Source organism: Nicotiana tabacum, chromosome 4, assembly GCF_000715075.1.
Source record: "Nicotiana tabacum cultivar K326 chromosome 4, ASM71507v2, whole genome shotgun sequence".
Taxonomy (NCBI): Eukaryota; Viridiplantae; Streptophyta; class Magnoliopsida; order Solanales; family Solanaceae; genus Nicotiana; species Nicotiana tabacum.
This window is the reverse complement of record NC_134083.1, coordinates 8,204,588-8,222,574: the sequence shown is the minus strand read 5'-3', so window position 1 is coordinate 8,222,574 and position 17,987 is coordinate 8,204,588.

Below are 17,987 nucleotides of genomic sequence, written 5' to 3'. Positions count from 1 at the left end.
CCACTCCCTAGTCGCCATTTCCAACATAGGGTCTCCACTCCCTAGTTAATTTTATTTTTAGACATAGGTTCTCCACTCCCTAGTCTCTTTTTCAACATTGGGTCTCCACTCCCTAGTTGATTTTATTTTAGACAAAGGGTCTCCACTCCCAAGTCGCCTTTTCCAACATAGGGTCTCAAGTCCCTAATTGATTTTATTTTAGAAATAGGGTCTCTTCTCCCTAGTCTCCTTTCCAACATAGGATCTCAACTCCCTAGTTAATGTTATTAGACATAGGGTATCCACTCCTTAGTCGCTTTTCCAACATAGGGTCTCCTCTCCCTAGTCTCTTTTCCAACACAGGGTCTCCACTCGCTAGTTGATGTTATTTTAGACATAGGGTTTCCACTCCCTCGTCTCCTTTCCAACATAGGGTCTCCACTCCCTAGTTTATTTTATTTTTAGACATAGGGTCTCCACTTCCAAGTCTCTTTTCCTACATAGTGTCTCCACTCCCTAGTTGATTTTCCAACATAGGGTCTCCACTCCCTAGTTGATTTTATTTTAGACATATAGTCTCCACTCCCAAGTTGATTTATCAACATAGGGTTTCCGCTCCCAATATGATATTATTTTAGACATAGGGTCACCACTCCCTAGTCTCTTTTCCAACGTAGGGTCTCCACTCACTAGTTGATTTTATTTTAAACATAGGGTCTCCACTCCCTAGTCTCTTTTCCAACATAGGGTCTCCAATCCCTAGTTGATGTTATTTTAGGTATATGGTCTCCACTCCCTAGTCGCCTTTTCCAACATAGGGTCTCCAGTCCCTAGTTGATTTTTATTTTTATGACATAGGGTCTCCACTCCCTAGTCACCTTTTCCAAGATAGGGTCTCCACTCCCTAGTTAATGTTATTGTAGACATAGGGTATCCACTCCCTAGTCGATTTTCCAAAATAGGGTCTCCACTCCCTAGTCTCCTTTCCAACACAGGGTCTCCACTCGCTAGTTGATGTTATTTTAGACATAGGGTTTCCACTCCCTCGTCTCCTTTCCAACATAGGGTCTCAACTCCCTAGTTTATTTTATTTTTAGACATAGGGTCTGCACTTCCAAGTCTTTTTTCCTACATAGGGTCTCCACTCCCTAGTTGATTTTCCAACATAGGGTCTCCACTCCCTAGTTGATTTTATTTTAGACATATGGTCTCCACTCCCTAGTTGATTTTCTAACATAGGGTTTCCACTCCCTTTATGATATTATTTTAGACATAGGGTCACCACTCCCTAGTCTCTTTTCTAACATAGGGTGTCCACTCACTAGTTGATTTTATTTTAGACATAGGGTCTCCACTCCCTAGTCTCTTTTCCAACATAGGGTCTCCAATCCCTAGTTGATGTTATTTTAGACATATGGTCTCCACTCCCTAGTCGCCTTTTCCAACATAGGGTCTCCAGTCCCTAGTTGATTTTTATTTTTATGGCATAGGGTCTCCACTCCCTAGTTGCCTTTTCCAAGATAGGGTCTCCACTCCCAAGTTAATGTTATTGTATACATAGGGTATGCACTCCCTAGTCGCTTTTTCAACATAGGGTCTCCACTCCCAAGTCTCCTTTCCAACACAGGGTCTCCACTCGCTAGTTGATGTTATTTTAGACATAGGGTTTCCACTCCCTCGTCTCCATTCCAACATAGGGTCTCCACTCCCTAGTTTATTTTATTTTTAGACATAGGGTCTCCACTTTCAAGTCTCTTTTCCTGCATAGTGTCTCCACTCCCTAGTTGATTTTCCAACATAGGGTCTCCACTCCCTAGTTGATTTTATTTTAGACATATAGTCTCCACTCCCAAGTTGATTTATGACCATAGGGTTTCCGCTCCCAATATGATATTATTTTAGACATAGGGTCACCACTCCTTAGTCTCTTTTCCAACATAGGGCCTTCACTCACTAGTTGATTTTATTTTAGACATAGGTTCAAAACTCCCTAGTCTCTTTTCCAACATAGGGTCTCCACTCACTAGTTGATTTTATTTTAGACATAGGGTCTCCACTCCCTAGTCTCTTTTCCAACATAGGGTCTCCAATCCCTAGTTGATGTTATTTTAGGTATATGGTCTCCACTCCCTAGTCGCCTTTTCCAACATAGGGTCTCCAGTCCGTAGTTGATTTTTATTTTTATGACATAGGGTCTCCACTCCCTAGTCGCCTTTTCCAAGATAGGGTCTCCACTACTTAGTTGATTTTTATTATTTTAGACATAGGGTCTCCACTCCCTAGTCGCTTTTCCAACATAGGTTCTCCACTCCATTGTTGATTTTATTTTAGACATAGGGACTCCACTCCCTAGTCACCTTTCCAACATAGGGTCTCCACTCCCTAATTGATTTTATTTTTAGACATAGGGTCTACACTCCATAGTCTACTTTTCCAACATAGGGTCTCCAATCCCTTGTTTACATTATTTTAGACATAGGGTCTCCACTCCCTAGTTGATTTTATTTTAGACATAGGGTCTCCACTCCCTAGTCTCTTTTCCAACATAGGATCTCCACTCCATAGTTGATTTTATTTTAGACATAGAGTCTCCACTCCTTATTATCCTTTCCAACATACGGTTTCCACTCCCTAGTTGATGTTATTTTAGACATAGGGTCTCCATTCCCTAGTGTCCTTTCCAACATAGAGCCTCCACTCCCTAGACTCATTTTCAATATAGGGTCTCCACTCCCTAGTTTATTTTATTTTACACATAGGGGCTCCACTCCCTAGTCTCCTTTATAACATAGGGTCTCGACTCCCTATTTGATATTATTTTAGACATAGGGTATCCACTCCCTAGTCTCCTGACCAACATAGGGTCTCCACTCCCTAGTTGATGTTATTTTAGACATAGGGTCTCCACTCCCTAGTCTCCTTTCTAATACAGGGTCTCCACTCCCTAATTGATGTTATTTTAGACATAGGGTCTCCACCCGCTCGTCTCCTTTCCAACGCAGGGTCTCCACTCCCTAGTTGATTTTATTTTTAGACATAGGGTCTCTACTCCCTAGTCTCTTTTCAAATATTGGGTCTCCACTCCCTAGTTGATTTTCCAACATAGGGTCTCCACTCACTAGTTGATTTTATTTTAGACATAGGGTCTCCACTCCCTAGTCGCCTTTTCCAGCATACGGTCTCCACTCTCTAGTTGATATTATTTTAGACATAGGGTCTCCACTCCCTAGTCCCCTTTCAAACATAAGGTCTCAACTCCCTAGTTGATTTTATTTTAGATATCGGGTCTCCACTCCCTGGTTGATTCTATTTTAGACATAGGGTCTCTACTCCCTAGTCGCCTTTTCCCACATAGGATCTCCACTCCATAGTCGCTTTTCCTACATAGGGTCTCTACTCCCAAGTTGATGTTATTTTAGACATAGGGTCTTCCCTCCCTAGTCGCCTTTCCAACATAGGGTCTCGACTCCCTAGTTGATTTTATTTTTAGACATAGGGTCTCCACTCCCTAGTCACCTTTTCCAACATAGGGTCTCCACTCCCCTAGTCTCTTTTCCAAAATAGGGTCTCCGCTCCCTAGTTGATTTTATTTTAGACATAGAGTCTCCACACCCTAGTCCCTTTTCCAATATAGGGTCTCCACTCCTTATTTGCCATTTTATTTTAGACATAGGGTCTCCACTCCCTAGTCGCCTTTTCCAACATAGGGTCTCCACTCCCTAGTTGATTTTATTTTAGACATAAGGTCTCCACTCCCTAGTCTCCTTTACAACATAGGGTCTCCACTCCCTAGTTGATTTTATTTTAGACATAGGGTCTTCACTCCCTAGTCTACTTTCCAACATAGGGTCTCCACTCCCTAGTTGATGTTATTTTAGACATAGTGTCTCCACTCTATGGTCTCCATTCCAACATAGGGTATCAACTCCCTAGTTGATTTTATTTTTAGACATAGGTTTTCCACTGCCTAATCTCTTTTCCAACATAGGGTCTCCACTCCCTAGTTCATTTTATTTTAGAAAAAGGGTCTCCACTCCCTAGTCGCCTTTTCCAACATTGGTTCTCTAGTCCCTAATTGATTTTATTTTAGAAATAGGGTCTCTTCTCCCTAGTCTCCTTTCCAACATAGGATCTCAACTCCCTTGTTAATGTTATTGTAGACTTAGGGTATCCATTCCCTAGTCGCTTTTCCAACATAGGGTCCCCACTCCCTAGTTGATTTTTATTTTTTTAGACAAAGGGTCTCCACTCCCTAGTCGCCTTTTCCAACATTGGGTATCCACTCCGTAGTTGATATTATTTTAGACATAGGGTCTCCACTCCCTAGTCGCTTTTTCGAACATAGGATCGCCACTCCCTATTTGATTTTATTTTAGACATAGGGTCTTCACTCCCAAGTCGCCCTATCCAACATAGGGTCTCCACCCCTATTTAATTTTATTTTAGATATAGGTTCTCCACTCCATAGTCTTTTTTCCAACATAGGGTCTCCACACCTTAGTTGATTTTATTTTAGACATAGGGTCTCCACTCTTTAGTCTCTTTTCCGACATAGGGTCTCCACTCCCTAGTTGATGTTACTTTAGACATGGGGTCTCCACTCCCTAGACTTTTCCCCAACATAGGGTCTCTAATCCCTAGTTGATTTTATTTTAGACATAGGGTCTCCACTCCCTAGTTGATTTTATTTTAGACATAGGGTCTTCACTCCCTAGTCGCCTTTCCAACATAGGGTCTCGACTCCCTAGTTGATTTTATTTTTAGACATAGGGTCTCCACTCCCTAGTCACCTTTTCCAATATAGGGTCTCCACTCCCCTAGTCTCTTTTCCAAAATAGGGTCTCCGCTCCCTAGTTGATTTTATTTTAGACATAGAGTCTCCACACCCTAGTCCCTTTTCCAATATAGGGTCTCCACTCCTTATTTGCCATTCCAACATAGGGTCTCCACTCCCTATATGATTCTATTTTTAGACATAGGGTCTCCACTCTCTATTTGCCTTTCCTACATTGGGTCTCCATTCCCTAGTTGATTCTATTTTTAGACATAGGGTCTCCACTGCTTAGTCTCCTTTTGCAACATAGGGTTTCCACTCCCTAGTTGATACTATTTTAGACATAGGGTCTCCACTCCCTAGTCTCTTTTCCAACATAGGGTATCCACTCCATAGTTGATGTTATTTTAGACATAGGGTCTCCACTCCCTTGTCTATTTTCAAACATAGGATCTCCACTCCCTAGTTGATATTATTTTAGACATAGGGTCTCCACTCCCTAGTCTCTTTTCCAACATAGGGTCTCCACTCCCTAGTTGATTTTATTTTAGACATAGGGTCGCCACTCCCTAGTCTCTTTTCCAACATAGGGTATCCACTCCATAGTAGATGTTATTTAAGACATAGGGTCTCCACTCCCTAGTCTATTTTCCAACATAGGGTATCCAATCCCCAGTTGATTTTTATTTTTTAGACATAGGATCTCCACTCCCTAGTCGCCTTTTCCAACATAGGGTCTCCAATCCCTAGTTGATTTTTATTTTTTAGACATAGGATCTCCAATCCCCAGTCGCCTTTTCCAACATAGGGTCTCCACTCCCTAGTTGATTTTTATTTTTTTAGACATAGGGTCTCCACTCCCTAGTCGCTTTTCCAACATAGGGTCTCCACTCCCTAGTTGATTTTATTTTAAGACATAGGGTCTCCACTCCCTAGTCGCTTTTCCAACATAGGGTCTCTACTCCCTAGTTGATTTTATTTTAAACATAAGGTCACCACTCCCTAGTCGCTTTTTCCAACATAGGGTCTCCACTCCCTAGTTGATTTTTATTTTTTAGACATAGGATCTCCACTCCCTAGTCGTCTTTTACAACATAGAATCTCCAGTCCCTAGTTGGTTTTTAATTTTAGACATAGGGTCTCCACTCCCCAGTAGCCTTTTCCAACATAGGATCTCCACTCCCTAGTAGATATTTATTTTTTTAGACATAAGGTCTCCACTCCCTAGTCGCTTTTCCAACATAGGGTCTCCACTCCCTAGTTGATTTTATTTTGGACATATGATCTCCACTCCCTAGCCGCCTTGTCCAACATAGGGTCTCCACTTCCTAGTTGATTTTATTTTAAACAAAGAGTCTCCACTCCATAGTCTCTTTTCCAACATAGGATCTCCACTCCCTAGTTGATTTTATTTTAGACATAGGGCCTCCACTCCCTAGTCTCTTTTCCAACATAGGGTCTCCACTCCCTAGTTGAAGTTATTTTAGACATAGGGTCCCCACTCCCTAGTCTCTTCTCCAACATAGGGTCTCTACTCCCTAGTTGATTTTATTTTAGACATAGGGTCTCCACTCATTAGTCTCTTTTCCAACATAAGGCCTCCACTCCATAGTTGATTTTATTTTAGACATAGGGCCTCGACTCCCTAGTCGCCTTTCCAACATAGGGTCTTCACTCCCTAGTTGATTTCATTTTTAGACATAGGCTCTACACTCCCTGGTCTCTTTTTCCAACATAGGGTCTCCACTCCCTAGTTTATATTATTTTAGACATAGGGTCTCCACTCCCTAGTCTCTTTTCCAACATAGGGTCTCCACTCCCTAGTTGATTTTATTTTAGACATAAGGTCTCCACTCCCTAGTATCCTTTCCAACATAGCGTCTCCACTCCCTAGTTTATGTTATTTTATACATAGGGTCTCCATTCCCTAGTTGCCTTTCCAACATAGGGTCTCCTCTCCCAAGTTGATTTTATTTTTAGACATAGGGTCTACACTCCCTAGTCTCTTTTCCAACATAGGATCTCCACTCCGTAGTTGACTTTATTTTAGACATAGGGTCTCCACTCCCTAGTATCCTTTCCAACATAGGGTCTCCACTCCCTAGTTGATGTTATTTTATACATAGGGTCTCCATTCCCTAGCCTACTTTCCAACATAGAGTCTCCACTACCTAGTTGATATTATTTTAGACAAAGGGTCTCCACTCCCTAGTCGCGTTTCCTACATAAGGTCTCCACTCCCTAGTTAATGTTATTTTAGACATAGGGGCTCCACTCCCTAGTCTCCTTTCCAGCATAGGGTCTCCACTCCCTAGTTGATGTTATTTTAGACATAGGGTATCCACTCCCTAGTCTCCTTTCTAATATAGGGTCTCCACTCCCTAGTTGATGTTATTTTAGACATAGGGTCTTCACTCCCTCGTCTCCTTTCCAACATAGGGTCTCCACTCCCTAGTTGATTTTATTTTTAGACATAGGGTCTCCACTCTCTAGTCTCTTTCCCAAAATTGGGTCTCTACTCCCTAGTTGATTTTCCAACATAGGGTCTCCACTCCCTAGTTGATTTTATTTTAGACATAGGTTCTCCACTCCCTAGTCAACTTTTCCAACATAGGGTCTCCACTCCATAGTTGATATTATTTTAGACATAGGGTCTCCACTCCCTAGTCCCCTATCCAATATAGGGTCTCAACTCCCTAGTGGATATTATTTTAGGCATAGGGTATCAAGTCCCTAGTCTCCTTTCCAACATAGGGTCCCCACTCCCTAGTTGATGTTATTTTAGACATAGGGTCTCTACTCCCTAGTCTCTTTTCCAACGTAGGGTCTCCACTCCCTAGTTGATTTTATTTTAGACATAGGGTCTCCACTCCCTAGTCTCTTTGCCAAAATAAGGTCTGCACTCCATAGTTGATTTTATTTTAGACAAAGGGTCTCAACTCCCTAGTCTCCTTTCCTACATAGGGTCTCCACTCCCTAGTTGATGTTATTTTGGACATAGGGTCTCCACTCTCTAGTCTCTTTTCCAACATAGGGTCTCTACTCCCTAGTTGATTTTATTTTAGACATAAAGTCTCAACTCCCTAGTCTACTTTCCAACATAGGGTCTCAACTCCCTAGTTGATGTTATTTTAGACATAGGGTATCCACTCCCTAGTCTCCTTTCCAATATAGGGTCTCCACTCCCTAGTTGATGTTATTTTAGACATAGGGTCCCCACTCCCTAGTTGATTGTATTTTAGACATAGGGTCTCCACTCCCTAGTCTCTTTTCAAACATAGGGTCTTCACTCCCTAGTTGATTTTATTTTAGACATAGGTTCTCTACTCCCTAGTCGCCTTTTCCAACATAGGGTCTCCACTCCCTAGTCCCCTTTCCAACATAGGGTCTCAACTCCCTAGTTGATGTTATTTTAGACATAGGGTATCAAGTCCCTAGTCTCCTTTCCAACATAGGGTCTCCTCTCCCTAGTAGATGTTATTTTAGACATAAGGTCTCCACTCCCTAGTCTCTTTTCCAACGTAGGGTCTCCACTCCCTAGTTGATTTTATTTTAGACGTAGGGTCTCTACTCCCTAGTTTCTTTTCCAAAATATGGTCTCCACTCCACAGTTGATTTTATTTTAGACAAAGGGTCTCAACTCCCTAGTCTCCTTTCCAAAATAGGGTCTCCACTCCCTAGTTGATTTTATTTTAGACATTGAGTCTCCACTCCCTAGTCTCTTTTCCAATATAGGGTCTCCACTCCCTAGTTGATTTTATTTTATACATAGGGTCTCCACTCTCTATTTGCCTTTTCAACATAGGGTATACACTCCCTAGTTAATTCTATTTTTAGACATAGGGTCTCCACTCCTTAGTCTCCTTTTCTAACATAGGGTTTCCACTCCCTAGTTGATATTATTTTAGACATAGGGTCTCCACTCCCTAGTCTCTTTTCCAACATAGGGTCTCCACTCCCTAGTTAATTTTATTTTAGACATAGGGTCTCCACTCCCTAGTCTCTTTTCCAACATAGGGTCTCCACTCCATAGTTGATGTTATTTTAGACATAGGGTCTCCACTCCCTAGTCTATTTTCCAACATACGATCTCCACTCCCTAGTTGATGTTATTTTTGACATAGGATCTCCACTCCCTAGTCGCCTTTTCCAACATAGGGTCTCCAATCCCTAGTTGATTTTTATTTTTTAGACATAGGATCTCCACTCCCCAGTTGCCTTTTTCAACATAGGGTCTCCATTCCCTAGTTGGTTTTTATTTTTTTTGACATAGGGTCTCCACTCCGTAGTTGCTTTTCCAACATAGTGTTTCCACTCCATAGTTGATTTTATTTTAGACGTAGGATCTCCACTCCCTGGTCGCCTTTTCCAACATATGGTCTCCACTCCCTAGTTGATGTTACTTTAGACATAAGGTCACCACTCCCTAGTCGCCTTTTCCAACATAGGGTCTCCACTCCCTAGTTGATTTTTATTTTTTAGACATAGGGTCTCCACTCCCTAGTCGCCATTTTCAACATAGGGTCTTCAGTCCCGAGTTGATTTTTATTTTTTAGACATAGGGTCTCCACTCTCCTGTCGCCTTTTCCAACATAGGGTCTCCATTCCCTAGTTGATTTTATTTTAGACATAGGATCTCCACTCCCTAGTCGCCTTGTCCAACATAGGGTCTCCACTCCCTAGTTGATTTTATTTTAAACAAAGAGTCTCCATTCCCTAGTCTCCTTTCCAACATAGGGTCCTCACTCCCTAGTTTATGTTATTCTAGACAAAGGGTCTCCACACCCTAGACTCCTTTCCAATATAGGGTCTCCACTCCCTAGTTGATTTTATTTTTAGACATAGGGTTTTTACTCCCTAGTATCCTTTCCAACATAGGGTCTCGACTCCCTAGTTGATGTTATTTTAGACATAGGGTATCCACTCCCTAGTCTCCTTTCCAACATGGGGTCTCCACTCCCTAGTTGATGTTATTTTAGACATAAGATCTCCACTCCCTAGTCTCCTTTCCAATATAGGGTCTCCACTCCCTAGTTGATGTTATTTTAGACATAGGGTCTCCACTCCCTCTTCTTCTTTCCAGCATATGGTCTCCACTCCTTAGTTGATTTTATTTTTAGACCTAGGGTCTCCACTCCCTTGTCTCTTTTCTAATATTGGGTATCCACTCCCTAGTTGATTTTCCAACATAGGGTCTCCACTCCCGAGTTGATTTTATTTTAGACATAGGGTCTCCACTCCCTAGTCTCTTAGCAAAGAGGGGCAGCTGTGAGCACCTAAATTTTGACTATATTTGAATTTTTATCACCTTCTACTATGTAAATATTTTTAAAATTTTAATATATATATTTTTAGCGTTGTTACATTTTTTTAATATAGGGTAAGAATTAAAAATATATATATATTTTTAGCTTTGTTACACTTTTTTTATATATGGTAAAAATTAATAATAATTTAAAAGGTCAACTATTACTATTAGTATAATTTTTTTATTGTTATCTTTATTTTAAAATAAAATGAATTAAAAAACCAAAAAAATTAATTTTTTTTTTTAAATTTCGGATGGGAATTAAACAAATAGGAAAAGTAGAAATATAGAATTAAAAAGTAAAAGTAAAAGTAGGTGAAAATTATTTAATAAAAAAGTAAAAGAAAGTGAAAAATTAAAAAAATAAAAGTAAAAGAATGTGAAAATTTAAAAAAATGAAAAGTAAAAGAAAGTTGGAAATAGAAAATAAAAGTAAAGGTAGCTTAAATTTAAAAAAATAAAAAAGAAAAGTAAAAGAAAGTGGAAATTAAAAAAAAAAAAAGAAAAGTAAAATAAGTAGAAAATAAAAAAAGAAAAGTAATAAAAGTAGGAATTTAAATATAATAAAAGTAAAAAAAGTGAGCAATTAAAAAATAAAAGTAAAGGAAAGTGGGGAATTATTTTTTTAAAAAAAGAAAAAAAAGAAAAATGGGAAGTGGGAATTGTTTTAATTAAAAAAATAATAAAATAAAATAAAAAATCTGAAAAATTCCGAAACATTTTCTATAAATAGAAGAGAAATGTGAGGAGATAAAGAGGGGGAGAAGGAGAAAAAACAAAGAGAGGACGGAATGGAGAGAATTTGTTTTCTTCTTCTACACTAAGGGAATTTCTACTCATGTCATTCTTTCTTCCTCTTTGTTTCGAAAAATCCAGCAATTCATCACCTCGTTTAAGACTCTAAAATAGCCCAAAATCCAGCTTCAAAGCACCCAAAATAAGCCCCAAAAAATACCGTCAAAAGCCAACGCCGAAGTGAAGTCGCGTTAGAGTTCCGTCGATTGAGGTTCCGGTTAAGCGCTGGTTTTGGATTTTTGCTTTTTTGGAGCTTCTCTTTCACTGTACCTACTGAAAATTTTAGCAATAAAGGTTCATCCTCTCTTTAAACTTCTCTTTGAATTTATCATGTTGGATGTTTATTTGTTAGAATAGAGTCTGCTAGATTACATTGATATAAATGCTCATAAGTTTGATTATTTGCATAATATCTCTGATTAGTTGTTTGAGGTTTATTAAGTTGTATTCTATCTTAGTTTAGTTTGTTAGTTTATAATTAATTTCTAAGTGGGTCATATGATCTGTTTGCAAATTAATTTTAGGCATCATTAGTGAATAATGTTAAATGACTCACGTTTTGGGCCCAAGGCAAGAAGAATAATTAATTTATTGGCATGTTCCCAATAAACATATAAGCTAGCTCTCCTTTATAAATTAATATAATTTCAAATGACTTCCATAATACCTAAGACATTCACAATAACCTCCCTAATTTAATAGCTTCACAAATAATCTCAAAGTAATTTAGCAAAATTAACTCATGAACATCGTAACTTGCTTAAGGCGTGATTAATTTTAAATCATCGTGACTATGGATACGGCTCCCGTGGCATAGTTATGATACATAACTCCAACTTCGAGTGCGCGTTTTACGTGACTCGACCTTACAACTTCAAATCAATTAATAATAATAATCATATTGCAAGTCACGGGTACGTTTCACGTGGTGCGGTTTGCAATGTGTACAAAACAACAAGTGCGCAACATCGCGACTTGTTCAAATAAATTCCATAAATATTAAAAACGGTTAAAAAGTAAAAATGCACAATAGGTTTTAAATGTATAATAAATCAAAAAATTTGGCCAATTATTAATTGTTAAGTGACCGTGCTAAAACCACGGAACTCGGAAGTGCCTCACACCTTCTCCCGGGTTAACAGAATTTTTTACCCGGTCTTCTATGTTCGCGGACCTTAAAAATAGAGTCAATTTCCTCGATTTGGGATTTTAAAATATACCGGTGACTTGGTACACCATAACAATTATTCCAAGTGGCGACTCTAAAATTAAATAAATAATCCCATTTCGAATAATGTCCCTTTAATTGGAAAAACGCCCTTATCCCCTATCCTAAAAAAGGAGGTGTGACAGTATCCGCATCCCAGGGTGTAGTAGATGGTTCCACCGATGGCTCAATATTTTTCCTAGATTGGTCTTCGGCATCATCGCCTTCCGATTCTTCTTCAGTTTTTGAAAACTCGGAACCGGAATCAGAAGAACCTGGAGCATCAGACTGCGCTGGGAGTCTATTTTTTGCAGCCAACTCAAGCTCTTGGGCCTTAGCAATTTCGGAATCAATGTCAATGATACCAGTCTTGGCCTCTTCCAAAGTTTTTCTCCTAATGCTATACATGAAATAAGTTTTTTCAACAATGAGGGAAGCCGCTCGATACTTGAGTTCTTCTTTGAGTTGAGTAACTTCGGCGGAAATGTTTTCCTGGCCGGACCTAGTAGATTTGAGACTGACGTCGAGCTCACGGACAGTTGAACTAAAGAGCCTATTATGCTCGATAGTTTTCCTGTACTTCTCTTCTAGCTGGGCATGTTTCGCCACCACAGCAGCAAGCTCTTCACTTTTGGAGTTTAAGGTTGCCTCCAAGTTAATCACTCTTTCAACGGAGGCAAACTCATGATTGGTTGCAGCAAGAACGGTATTCTGGATTCTGCCCATTTAGCCTTGGCTTCATCAAATCTAGTCCTCAGCGGCCGAATTTCATGGCTAAAGGTTAACAATTCTTGCTCACTTTGCTACAAACGAGCCTCCAAAACAACGGCCGCGGTAGCCTTGGTTTCCAGTTCCGTGAGGAAGAGAACAGTCTGGTCCCGTTCTACAAAAGTTGATCCCGTTCAGAAGTAAGTTCTTCCTTCTCACGAATCAGCTTTTGAAGGCCATCAGAAGCAATAAAGTTGACCTACAAAACAAGAAGAGGTAAAACTTAGAGTACATTTGCTCAAAAGTAGAAGAAATAACAGAAGAAGAAAGGAACGTAACGATGCGGCGTTATGCATAGCATTGTTCAACAAACACTCCCCCGAGAGTGTCTGAATTTTCTCCCAGAATTTTTCTGAAGCCAAAGGCTTCAGATAGTTAGCAAGTTCCACCGACCTCAAAAGCAAGTTGCACCCGGTGGAGACCGAAAGGGTAACACTCCTCCTTTGTGGATCTTCAGAAGGGGCAGCATAATTTTGCCTCAAATTCCCATGAACTAGGGATTGTGGAGGAGGGACACCTTCTTTATGATTAGGTGCGGCCGATAGAGATGATGTAGTAACTGCTGTTAGAAGAGTGGCTGAAGATGGAAATGATGTAGTAGTTGCTGGTGGTGGTGAAAGTGGAGATGAAGATGACACAGTTTAAGAGTGAGAAGCAACTGGATCAAATGCTGTGCTGGTTGTTTGATGCTTGCCAACCAAAGACGTCACGGACCCGGTACTCAGCCCCGCGGTACCGGTTATAATAATTGGGGTCTAAAAGCGGGATTTAGCATATTCAACTAAATCAGATTCTCCCCAAAGTGCTGAGACGTCATCGTAAGTTGGTGCAATTGTCTCAACAGGTCGAGCATCCTGTTGAGATGATGAGGATCGTATCCTTCTGTGTAAAGAAGCTCCCTCATCACTAGCTTTTTCATCATCATCGATCATCGCAATGTCTATGACCGGCCCGGAAGGACCAGTCACCATCGCCACCGAAGATGACTTGGGGGGATCAACCTTTGCCCTCTTATTCTTTTCCTCGGCTACAGAGGAACGTCTTCTCTTTGGTTGCTTGTTATATGGTCGGGGATTTCGTGAAGAAATATTTGTGCCCGAAGCAGGCCTATAGATGCCTGTTTGAGTAAGTGCCTCCTGAAGCAGCCTCGCCGCATCAGCAAGGTCAACCAAAACATCCTCCTCGGGAATATCAACTGAGCCCGCAGGTAGACCTAATTTCATGAACAAGTCAGAAGGGTTCAACCAAGTTCTTCATATACAAAAAATGGAAACAAGGTAATTTAAAGTTACCATAATTTTTGGCCTTCCATCCGTATTTAAGGGACAACTCTTTCCACAAATGAGTTTCGAGCGCTGTGATGTCCAAGATCTTCTGAACCCACCGGTTCAAGCCTTATATCACTGGTAGGATCCATCGAGTCACTGTAACAAACGAAGGTTGAAGGATCAATACGAGCATGAAAAAATATTTAGTAGGAAAGCGTTTATTAAAGGGAACTTACGAGAGCGGATCCAAGTGACCGGAAAAGATGAAGTCGTTGTTGGAATAATGTCACTGGTGGAAACTGCAACGAACCGTTCCATCCTCCCATTGTCGTTGTCATCATCCATGCTAGACAGTAAATCATGATGGCCACGCTTGCAAAGGTTTATCATTCCCCTGCGGAAGATTTTGGGGGAATAGAGATTCATCATATGAGCTAGGGTTAGCTCCTCTCTAGTTTCTTGGCACAAATGCCGAAGGCAGGCGATCGTCCTCCATACAGAAGGACTTACCTGTGCCAAGCACACCTAGTAGCGAAGGCAAAACTCCACAATTATGGAATCAAGCTCTCCGCTCAAAGAAAACGCACCCAAAGTAAAGGGATACGTGAAGAAATATGTAAATCCTTCCTTGGGAAGGGCCACTCTCTCCGATAAATCAGGAGCAATAATATCTAACTAAGGGCAGCGGCAATCCTCCTTCACTGCAGGAATACTGGAAGGGCGAATGGAAGAAGGGTATCTACTAACAGCCCATGTACGAGGGTTAGCAGTAGGAAATTTCTCTTCAAAATTATTCGAAGTACTAAGCCTTCTTGGGATGATGGAACCCACTATTGGAAAAATAGAATCCTCGGTTTTGTTCTTGCCCTTTGAAGAACTAGCACATTTTGAAGAGGAGGCCATTGGAATAGAAGGAAGGAAAATTTCTGGTTCGAAGAAGATCAGAGAAAAGTTGGGAAATAAAGATGCAAGTTAGAAGTTTGAGAAATTATGAATTACATAAGAGGAGGATGATGCGTATAACTAAAATTTTGGCGGCTAAATTCATGGCCATGATTACCTCTATAATCGGCAAAAAGCTATGATGAATCATGGGATGACGCTTGTTCAGGGCATTAAATGCGGAGAGACGTGCGTGTAACGATCCGACCGGTCGTTTTGGGCTCTAGCACGTCTTTCAGTAGTTTGAGGCTATGAGCAACTTCACTTCAGGTATTATGACTTGTACGCGTGGTCAGAATTGAAGTTTTGGAAGTTCAAAATTGATTTGAAAAGAAAATTCTCATTTCGGAAACTTTAAGTTGGAAGAATTGACTAAGGTTGGATTATTGAGTAAACGATCTCGAAATCAAGATTTGAAGGTTCCAACAGGTTCGTATGATGAATTCAGACTTGGGCGTATGTCCGGATCGGGTTTTTGGATGACCCGAGAGCGTTTCAGCGCTTATTGTGGAAGTTGGCATTTTTGGAAGAATTTCATAAATTTGGGTTGAAGTGCATTTCAATGTTATCAATGTCCATTTGGGATTCTGAGTCTGGAAATAGCTCCGTATGGAGATTCTAGTATTGGGAGCGCGTCCGGAAGTGGATTCAGAGGTCCGTAGTTCATTTTGGAGTCATTTGGCTAAAGCTAGAAATTTGAAGGTTTTTGAGAAGTTTGACCGGAAGTGGACTTTTTGATATCGGGGTTAGAATTCGATTCCGAAAGTTGGAGTAGGTCCTTAATGTCAATTATGATTTGTGTGCAAAATTTGAGGACAATCAGACATAATTTGATAGATTTCGGCATCGATTGTAGAAGTTGAAGTTTCAAAGCTCATTAAGTTTGAATTGGGGTGTGATTCATGATTTCGATGTTGTTTGATGTGATTTGAAGGTTCGACTAAGTTTGTAATTTGTTTTAGGACATGTTGATATAATTGATTGAGGTCCCAAGGGCCTCGGGTGTGTCTCGGATCGAGTTCGGACGAATATTGGACTTTGAGGAATTGCTGGTTTCTCGGCATCTGGTTTCCTCTTCCGCGATCGCGAAGAAAGGGCCGCGATCGCGAAGGGTTAAGTGGACTGGTGGGATTTTTACTCTACGTGATCGCGTATAATAGTTCGCATTCGTGGAGGGTCGAGCTGTAGGTTCTTCGTGTTCGCGGAGGGGCTATCGCGAACGCGCTGTATTAATGGGGCTGGCCCGTTTGGTGAAGGTTGTTCTATGCGATCGCATAGCAGGGTTCGCGATTGCGAAAGAGGAAGGGACTGAGCAGTGCGATCGCGTTCTAGGCATCGCGTTCGCGAAAAAGAAGCTTTTAGGCAGCTGTTGATTGGCCTTCGCGATCGCGAAGGGGAAAAACCTGGGCAGTGTTCTTTTAAAATCGAGGTTTTGGCTCATTTGCACTTCATTTCCTCCATGGGAGCCGGTCTTGGAGCGATTTTGGAGCTCCATCTTCATCATCTATGTCAAGGTAAGTGATTCCCACCTATTGCAAGTTAAATACATGGTTTATATAAGGATTTAGACGTGAAAATTTGTACAAATTTGGAATTTTGTAGAAAAACCTAGAAATTGGTATTTTTGGAATTTGACCACGAATTTGGGTAAGGAATTGAGAACAAATTATATATTTGAGTTCGTAATGCTATGGGTAATGTTTATCTTCGAAAATTTTCGGAATCCGGGCACGTGGGCCCGAGGGTGATTTTACCGATATTTCGAGCGGAGTTGGAAATTGTAGTAAATTGAATTGTTATGAGTATTAGAGTATATTTTCATTGGTTTGCACATTGTTTGGCTAGTTTTGGAGCGTTGGGCATCAGTTTGAGGTGTTAGAGTGGCGTTGGAGCCGGTTATGGAATTTCGGAGCGAGGTAAGTCTCCTTTCTAACCTTGTAAGAGGGAATTAACCCCATAGGCGAACTAAATTATTGTGTTCTTCTATTTGTGGGGGCTACGTATGCACGAGGTGACGAGAGTCCGTGCGTAGCTACTAGCTATGCCTGTGTCCGGGTAGTTTTAGGCCCACATCATGCCTTGTTGATATTGTTATTGATTTATGTTTATTGTCTGCCTCGAGAGGGAGCGAGATTGAGTTTGCTTATTAAATGTTTTGAAAGGAATTGAAATTTAAGAACTTAAGATTTAAAAGATTTCATTTGAACTTCGTAATTTCGAAAAGGATTGAGTAATGCTATAATAGCTTAAGAAATCTATGTGTAACTGCGTCGCATGTATGTTTCGCGAGTGGGGTAATTTCCTTAAAAGGCTACAAGCTGAATTTCCCATATTTGACTGCATCGCAAGTATGATCCACGAGCGGGGAGAATCCTTAAATTTATATTTAACCGCATCGCACGTATGATTCGCGAGCGGGGTATTTCCTTCTACCACTCTTATGGGATCGGGTCGTTCGCCCAAACAAGATTTATGTACCACACTCTCATGGGAGCGGGCCGTTCCCCTTGGCAGGTTAATAGATGCATCTATGGTTCGCGCCGTTCGACCCTCGACAGTGCACAGTTTACTTTTATGTTGGATCGGGCCGTACGCCTCGGCATTTCCTATATATATATATATATTATCCTCATGGAATCAGGCGTAACGTTTGGAAAGAAGCCAGTGTATCTGAGGATTTTTCCCTGATTTGGATTATGACAAACTCTTTGATGAAATCCATTATATCTATACATATGCTCCGATTACGGAGGGACTTGCTAGTTGAGAGCTTGAGTAAATTGTAAAGAGGAAAATTGTACTACGTATTTTATACTTGTTTGTTTCATATATTTACTCTGTCTCATATTCATTCACTTCTTTACTGTACCTGATATTATTAGACCACTAGTAAGTGTCGAAGTCGACCCCTCGTCACTACTTCTTCGGGGTTAGGCGGGATACTTA